The sequence below is a fragment of the Scyliorhinus canicula genome, chromosome 1 (assembly GCF_902713615.1).
Source record: "Scyliorhinus canicula chromosome 1, sScyCan1.1, whole genome shotgun sequence".
NCBI lineage: Eukaryota > Metazoa > Chordata > Chondrichthyes > Carcharhiniformes > Scyliorhinidae > Scyliorhinus > Scyliorhinus canicula.
Genome location: NC_052146.1, coordinates 170,857,895 through 170,867,427, shown reverse-complemented (window position 1 = coordinate 170,867,427; position 9,533 = coordinate 170,857,895).

Below are 9,533 nucleotides of genomic sequence, written 5' to 3'. Positions count from 1 at the left end.
CTGGACCTCGCCCACACTTATCGGCCACCCCTTGGAGGAACCCACTCATCCTTGCCTGGGACGCACGGTGGCCTAGTGGTTAGCACAACCGCCTCACGGCGCTGAGGTCCCAGGTTCGATCCCGGCTCTGGGTCACTGTCCATGTGGAGTTTGCACGTTCTCCCCGTGTCTGCGTGGGTTTCGCCCCCACAACCCAAAAATGTGCAGAGTAGGTGGATTGGCCACACTAAATTGCCCCTTAATTGGAAAAAATAATTGGCTAATCTAAATTAAAAAAAAAAAAAAATCCTTGCCTGGGACATATGTACCCTCTGCACCACCTTAAACTGAATCCTGCACGAGGATGAGTTTGAATTCATCCTATGCATCGTCTCGCACCACAGTCCCCAGCCTACTTCCCTGCCGAACTCCTCCTCCCATTTGTTCTTGATCCTCATTACTTGTTCCACACACCCCCGCTCCCCCAACCACCCATATATATCCCCGATCCTACCGTCTCCTGACTTATCCGGAAGCGGCAGTTGCTCTAATAGGGTGTACTCTGACAGCCTGGGAAATGTCCTCCACTCCTTTCGTGCAAAGTCTTTCACCTGCATGTATCTAAATTCACTCTCTTCGGCAACTCAAACGTCTCCCGCAACACATCTGGACTTGCAAACTTCCCTTCCAAATACAAGTCCCTCACCAGTCCCGCCTCCCTGCACGTACCATACATCCCATTCATCTCCCTCGGCTTAAACCTGCGGATCCCGCACAGTGTTGCCAACACCGACATCCTCTCTAACTTAAAGTGTGTTCGCAGCTGACTCCACAACCTACCGTTGACTGTCCAACCGCGTTCCCTGTATACTTCCCCGGAGCCAGTAGCAGTGGAGGCGTCACCAAAGCCCTCAGACTGGATCCCCAACAGGATATCTCCGTCATCTTGGCCCACTCTGTCCCCCCACCACCACCATCGCTTCACCTTCTCCACATTGACTGCCCAATAATAGTGCAGCAGGTTTGGGAATGCCAACTCCCCTTTCTGCCTCTGTAGCAGGGCCCTCTTTACACTCGGCACCTTTCTCACCATATAAACTCTGAAATCACTATCTCCAATTTTTGGAAGAAGGCCTCGGGGGGAAAGATTGGGACGGTCTGGAAAACGAACAAGAACCTTGGCAGCACATTCATTTTTACCACCTGCACCATCCTGTCAGTGTCAGGTGTAATGTATCCAACCTCTTAAAATCCCCCCATATCTCATCCACCAATGTCAAATTCCACCTGTGCATCGTAGCCCATTCCCTCATCATCTGACTCCCCAAGTACCTGAACTTTTCCCTTGCTACCTTAAATGGAAACATCCCCCGCCCCGTCGCATTCACTGGAAATACCTCGCTCTTCCTGACATTTAACTTCTACCCAGAGAAGGCCCCAAACCTCTCCATATTCCCAAGATCCTACTCATAATCTCTAGCGGGTCCGACACGAACAACAGGTCATCCACGTACAGTGACACCTGGTGCTCCCTGCTCCTCCTCACAAACCCCTGCCACTCCATAGGCCCCCGAAAGGCCATTGCCAGGGGCTCAATCGCTAGCGTGAACAACAACAGCGACAGCAGACCCCTGTCTCATTCCCCTATGCAGCCCAAAACTCAAGAACAAAGTACAGCACAGGAACTGGCCCTTCGGCCCTCCAAGCCCGTGCCGACCATGCTGCCCGTCTAAACTAAAATCTTCTACACTTCCTGGGTCCGTATCCCTCTATTCCCATCCTACTCATGTATTTGTCAAGATGCCCCTTAAATGTCACTATCGTCCCTGCTTCTACCACCTCCTCCGGCAGCGAGTTCCAGGCACCCACTACCCTCTGTGTAAAAAACCTGCCTCGTACATCTCATCTAAACCTTTTTTAAGAATAAATTTAGAGTACCCAATTAATTTTTTCCAATTAAGGGGCAATCTAGCGTGGCCAATCCACCTACCATGCACATCATTGGGTTGTGGGGGTGAAACCCACGCAAACACGGGGAGAATGTACAAACTCAACACGGACAGTGACCCAGGGCCAGGATCGAACCTGGGACCTCGGCGCTGTGAGGCAGCGGGGCTAACCCACTACGCCACCGTGCTGCCCTATCTCATCTAAACCTTGCCCCTCGCACCTTAAACCTGTGCCCCCTAGTAATTGACCCCTCTACCCTGGGAAAAAGTCTCTGACTATCCACTCTGTCTATGCCCCTCATAATTTTGTAGACTTCTATCAGGTCGCCCCTCAACCTTCTTCATTCCAGTGAGAATAAACCGAGTTTATTCAACTGCTCTTCATAGCTAATGCCCTCCATAGCAGGCAACATCCTGGTAAATCTCTTCTGCACCCTCTCTAAATCCTTCTGGTAGTGTGGTGACCAGAATTGAACACTATACTCCATGTCTGGCCTAACTAAGGTTCTGTACAGCTGCAACATGATTTGCCAATTCTTATACTCAATGCCCCGGCCAATGAAGGCAAGCATGCCGTATGCTTTCTTGACTACCTTCTCCACCTGTGTTGCCCCTTTCAGTGATCTGTGGACCAGTACACCTAGATCTCTCTGACTTTCAATACTCTTGAGGGTTCTACCATTCACTGTATATTCCCTACCTGCATTAGACCTTCCAAAATACATTACCTCGCATTTGTCCGGATTAAACGCCATCTGCCATCTCTCCGCCCAAGACTCCAAACGATCTACATCCTGCTGTATCCTCTGACAGTCCTCATCGCTATCCGCAATTCCACCTACCTTTGTGTCGTCTGCAAACTTACTAATCAAACCAGTTACATTTTCCTCCAAATCATTTATATATATTACGAACAGCAAAGGTCCCAGCACTGATCCCTGCGGAACACCACTAGTCACAGCCCTCCAATTAGAAAAGCACCCTTCCATTGCTACTCTCTGCCTTCTATGACATAGCCAGTTTTGTATCCGCCTTGCCAACTCACCCCTGATCCCGTGTGACTTCACCTTTTGTACCAGTCCACCATGAGGGACCTTGTCAAAGGCCTTACTGAAGTCCATATAGACAACATTCACTGCCCTACCTGCATCAATCATCTTTGTGACCTCTTCGAAAAACTCTATCAAGTTAGTGAGACACGACCTCCACTTCACAAAACCATGCTACCTCTCACTAATATGTCCATTTGCTTCCAAATAGGAGTAGATCCTGTCTCGAAGAATTCTCTTCAGTAATTTCCCTACCACTGGCGTAAGGCTCACCGGCCTGTAGTTCCCTGGATTATCCTTGCTACCCTTCTTAAACAAAGGAACAACATTGGCTATTCTCCAGTCCTCCGGGACATCACCTGAAGACAGTGAGGATTGAAAGATTTCTGTCATGCCCTCAGCAATTTCCTCTCTAGCCTCCTTCAGTATTCTGGGGTAGATCCCATCCGGCCCTGGGGACATATCTACCTTAATATTTTTAAAGACGCCCAACACCTCGTCTTTTTGGATCTCAATGTGACCCAGGCTATCTACACACGCTTCTCCAGACTCAACATCCACCAATTCCTTCTCTTTGGTGAATACTGATGCAAAGTAACTCCATGAGCTCGTCCCATTCGTAACCACACCTGCCATCGGAGCTACATACAACAAGCGCACCCACGCCACATCCACGCCACAAACCTCGGTCCAAACCAAAACCTACCCAAGATCTCAAATAAATACCTCTACTTCACCCGATCAAAAGCCTTCTCTGCATCCATAGAAGCAATGACCTCCGGCACCCGCCCCACTGATGGAGTCATAACCACATTTAGCAGACTCCTGATATTAGTGGATAGCTGCCTGCCCTTTACAAAACCCGTTTGATCCTCAGAGACCACCTCTGACACACATCTCTCCATCCTCCCTGCCAATATCTTAGCCAGCACTTTCACGTCTTTGTTTAACAATAAAGAGGCCTATATGACACACACTCCAAAGGATCCTTCCCCTTCTTTGGGATTAGCCTGTGTCAGTATCTCTGGCAGCTCCTATGCCTCACTAAACATCCCCAACAAAAGCGGTGCCAACTCTGTCGTAAATGCCTTATAAAACTCTGCTGGAAAGCCGTCCTGCCCTGGAGCCTTCCTCAGTTTCATCCCCTAATTTTGTAAATCACCTCCCTCAGTCCCAACGGTTCCTCCAATACCTGCCTCCTCTTTTCATCCAACCTTGGAAACTCCAACCCACCAAGAAATTGTCCCATATCCCCTTCCTCTCTACCCGGCTCGGCCCTATACAGCTTCTCACAGTACCCCCTGAACAACTCATTTATCCTCCCCGGCTCTGATATTATCTTCCCCTTCTCTGTTTGCACCCATGAAATTTCACTAGATGCAGCCTGCCTCTGCCTCCCATTAACCCCATATTCATATTGCAGCCCCCTCGCCTTCCGTAGCTGCCCCACTGCCCTTCCCTTCGTAAACCTATTGAACTGTCCCTGCAACCTCTTCCTCTCCGCCAACAGCTCTTTAGTGGGGACCCCGTGTATCTCCTGTCCACCTCGACTATCTCGTTCTACAACTGTCCATGCTCCTCCCTCCTCCTCCAATCCCTGTGCGGCTTGAATGAGATAATCTCCCCTTGGACCGCCGCCTTCAATGTCTCCCAGAATGTAGCCACCGACACCTCCCTGTTCTGGTTAGTCTCCATGTAATCCCCAATCGCCGACCTCACCTTTTCACAAAACCCCTTATCCGCCAAAAGACCCAAATCCAGCCTCCATCCCGGCCTCTGCACCTGCCCCGCCTCACCTCCAGCCAATGCGGTGCATGATCAGATATCACATTTCCACATACTCCGCCCCAACCATCCCATCAACACCTGATTCACCACAAAGAAATCAATTCTTGAGTACACCTTATACAAGTGTGAGAAGAATGAGTACCCCGCTCCCCCCTCCGGTTTCTTAAATCGCCACAGACCAACCATTTCCATATGCTCCATAAACCCTCCCAGCTCCTTTGCCATCCTCACCCTTCCCATTGACTTTGGCTTGACCTCAGATCCATCACACAATTAAAATCTCCACCCATAATCAACTGGTGACTATGCACATCCGGGATCGCTCCCAGTAAACCCTTACAAACCCCACATCATCCCAATTTGATGCATATATGTTAACTAGCACCACTGGTGTCCCCTCCAGCACCCCATTCACTGTCACACACTTCCACCCCCAGGTTCTGCACTTCCATGGCCTCCACAAACCCCATTCTTTTGTTCAGCAAAATGCCTTCGAGTCAAAATCCCAGTGAAACACTTGGCCCACCCGTCCCTTCCTCAACCTAACCTGATCCTTCATCCAGAGATACATCTCCTGAAAAAGATCACCTCTAATTTCAAACTTCTCAGGTGCAAGAAAACCCGAGACCTGTTAATCAGCCCGTTCAATCCACAGACATTCCACCTTACAATTCTTTTTTTTTAAAACCTTTTTTAAAATTTAGAGTACCCAATATTTTTTTCCAATTAAGGGGCAACTAAGCGTGACCAATCCACCTACCCTGCACATCTTTGGGTTGTGGGGGTGAGACCCACGCAGAGATTGGGAGAATGTGCAAACTCCACATGGACAGTGACCTGGACCCGGGATCGAACCTGGGTCCTTGGCGCTGTGAGGCAGCAGTGCTAACCACTGCACCACCAGGTCACCCCTCCACATTACAATTCTTACTCCCGGAGGCTTGCACCTGCACTACCCTCTACTTTCCGCCATCATCCCTCTCCGACTCTGCCTCCACTAATACCACCCTAAATCGGGCCCATCAAAGATGGACGTCTCTCATCCATGACAATGCTCAGTCTCCAACTCTGCCACGTCGCAATCCCCCATCCACACCCCTCCCCCCTCCCATCACCCCCCCCATCAGTCCCTTCTTAGCCTGTGCAAAAGGCCTCCCTATCCACCTGAATGCCCCTCAGCCAGCAACCCCATCCAGCGGGCCCCACTATACACACCCCTTACCCGTAAAGAATAAACACTCAAAAGCACGAATCGCTCTCTCCAAAAATAAAAACGCTAAAGACAGTGGGAGTGGGGAGGTGGGGGGTGGGGGTGATTACCCCCTTACAAACCTTTACCTCCCCAAATAAAAAAATACCCACAATCCACCAACACCCAATAGCAATAACCTCCAACCTTTGCAGATAATGCTCCTCCATCTCGCACCAACCCACAGTTCTCCCCCAGTTTATGGTCCATTATAAAGTCATTGGCCTCTTTTGGCGTTTCAAAATAATACTCCCAGCCTTCAAAAGTGACCCACAATTTTGCCGGGTCCAGCACCCCAAACCAAATCTTCCTTTGTTACAACACCGCCTTGGCCCTGTTAAATCCTGCGTACCTCTTCGCCAGCTCCGTACCAATATCTTGATATATTCGGACACGATTCCCCTCCCATTCACAGTCCCGCTTCTCCCTGGCCCATCCTAGAATCTTCTCCTTCTCAACAGATTTGTGCAATGGCACAATCACCTCCCGTGGCGGCTCCCCCGCTCTCGCCTCTGCCTTAAAGACCTCCTCCACCAGCCCGTCCTGCATCCTTGACACATATTTTGTGGCGCTCATTCCTTACACACCCTCTGGAAAACCCACCTGGACCTGTTTTCCTGCTTCTCTATCTTCAGCCTCAACGACTTCATTTGATTCTCCAGGACCCCCACTTCCACCTCCAAGGACATGATCCGATCACTCTCGTCAGCCACCACCTTCTCCACCTTACATATTGTCGTCCCTTATGCCTCAAGGCACTTCTCTACATGGTCCTTTGATCCTCGCAGAGGTGCTACTGCTCCCTCAATGGCCTTCGACCAGGCACCATGCATCTCCTTCCTTTGCTGGCAAAATTCGTCTTTGATGAAGGACATCAACTGTTCCATTTGGGGCTTCCCCACTGGCGAAGACCCTTCGCCTCCGCCATTCTCGCAATTGTTGCTGCATCACAGGTCCCCTCCAATTCCTTAGCCAGGTCTTTAATTGTTTTTTGCCGGGTCTGGTAGCCAGTAGACATGCCTATCTTGGGGAGAACCTCTCCCTCTACACCTGCACCACTTTCTTGTTGGAGCTACCCCACTAATGGCTATAAAGTGCCCAAACTAAGGCCTTCGAGCTGGAATTGCCCTGTGTGCAACACTCAATCCATGGCCGCCATTGGAAGTCTTTCATCAAGGAAGTCTTTTGTTACTTGAACCATTCTTAGTCTTGTTTGCACTCTCTCTGATGCCTTTACATCTTTCCTAAAATGTGGTCCTCAAAATTAAATACAATATTCCAGTTGAGGCCAAACTAGCATTTTATAAAGATTCACCCTGACGACTTTTTATTCTTCCATGAGATGTGGCTGTCACTGGCTAGGCCAGCAATTATTTCTCATCCCTAGTTGGTGGTGGTGAGCTGCCTTCAGCAATTCATGCTTTTGTATTGTTTTGTACTATACTGTTTCTGTATAGTTTAAGGACCCCTCCTGTTGAATCCCTTATTTTCCTATTCTTTTACTTTATCGTTATCATTCTTGATCCATGGATATTTAACGGACATACACCTTTAAGTTGAGTAAAGGAAGTGGGGATCTCAAAAGTTGCAAAGTACTACTGTGCTATGACATATTAGATTTTGAACAGAAGAACTCAGACTTTCTGGCACCTGAGAGATCGGAGAGATTGAGTAAGATTGGTTAGCTCAGTGTTCTTCAAAGTCAGGGGTGCGACCCATGGGTGGGTTGCGGCCAGGTGTCGGGAGGGTCGCGGAGCCGTTGTCCGCGGCGCTCCCGATCGTGCAAATCCCCGCGGAGCAGCCGGCTTTTCATAATGCCGGCTGCAAGCAGCCGTGAACATTAAAAAAAAAAAATTCAGCCGCATTGCGCATGCGCGCCCGATGATCGGGCAAGCATGCGGCTATTTTTTTAAACGGTTGCAGCTTTTTGTTTTACAAGTTCTGTAGTGGTTTTTATTCATTTATTCATTTATTTTATTCATTTTATTGTTTTTACAAGTTCAGGGGGGTTTTATTCATTTTTTTCATCTATTTTATTCATTTTATTTATTGTTTAACAAGTTTGGGGAGGTTTTATTCATTTTTTTCATTTATTTTACTCATTTTGTTTTTACTCTTTTTTTTTACAAGTTCAGAGGGGGGTTTTATTTGATAAAATATTACAGGAAAAAAATTCAGAACTTTGGACAGATGGAGACTCCATACTTTCTGACACCGACACCTTCATCGAACAGGCTCCATTGGAGGATCGTGTGGGACCCAAAACCATTTCCTCCAGTTTTGTCAGCAGCAAACAAGGTAAGAGAAAATGGTGGGTCGCGCAGGTCGGCTGGCGTGGGTCGCAATGGTCGGCCGGGTTGAGTCCCGAAGGTTGGCCGGATGGTTAAAAATGGGTCCCCGGAAAAAAAGTTTGAAGAACACTGGGTTAACTGATGGCCAATTAATTGACCAAGGACCATATTTTGCCCAACAACAGACAGTGATTGGCTTCAGTCAGGTGGGAGATTTTCAGAGGAGACAGGTGGAAGAAAACAGAACATTCCTGGATGCCGAGAGAAGACGCTGTTAGTTGCTCTCTTTCTCCAAAAATGTTTCTTGCCTGCTGTTTCAGAAACTGCAGAGTTGTTTTGAGATCCTGATGAATCTACAGTGAAAACCATTACAGACTGAAAGTAAAGACTTCACCCAACTCAAGGCCGAGATAAATGATAATCAAACTGGAAGACGTCCATCTGAAACAAAGACTTTTATCCTTTTAGTCTTTATAAAACAGAAATTTTTTTCCACCCCTCTGTGTTGGTTTCTCTTGTGTACGTGTAGAGGGGGTGCCCATTAAAGAGGTGTGTTAGGAATTAGATAAAAGTTTTTTTTTAATTTTAAATTTAGAGTACCCAATTCATTTTTTCCAATTAAGGGGCAATTTAGCATGGCCAATCCACCTAGCGTGCACATCTTTGGGTTGTGGGGGCGAAATCACGCAAACACGGGAGAATATGCAAACTCCACACGGACAGTGACCCAGAGCCGGGATCGAACCTGGGACCTCGGCGCCGTGAGGCAGCAATGCTAACCACTGCGCCACCGTGCTGCCCGGAATTAGATAATAGTTAACCAGTTGTATTTGCTGCCTTTAAGAAAATAAAGATGTGGGGCGGCATGTGGCCCAGTGGTTAGCACTGGGACTGCGGCGCTGAGGACCTGGGTTTGAATCCTAGCCTTGGGTCACTGTCCATGTGGAGTTTGCTCATTCTCCCATGTCTGCGTGGTTTTCAACCCCACAACCCAAAGATGTGCTGGTTAGGTGGATTTGTCACACTAAATTGTCCCTTAATAGGAAAAGAAAAATAATTGGCTACTCTAAATTTATTTTAAAAAAAGAAAATAGGATGCAAAGCCCTTGTGTGTTATATGCAGGGAAGTACTGGCAAATGAGAGGAGAAGTTTCAGATTTTGAAAGAGAAGTGGTGGGTGAAAAATTATTTTTGGCATTGAGACCTCAGAGTTGGTTATTAACTTACA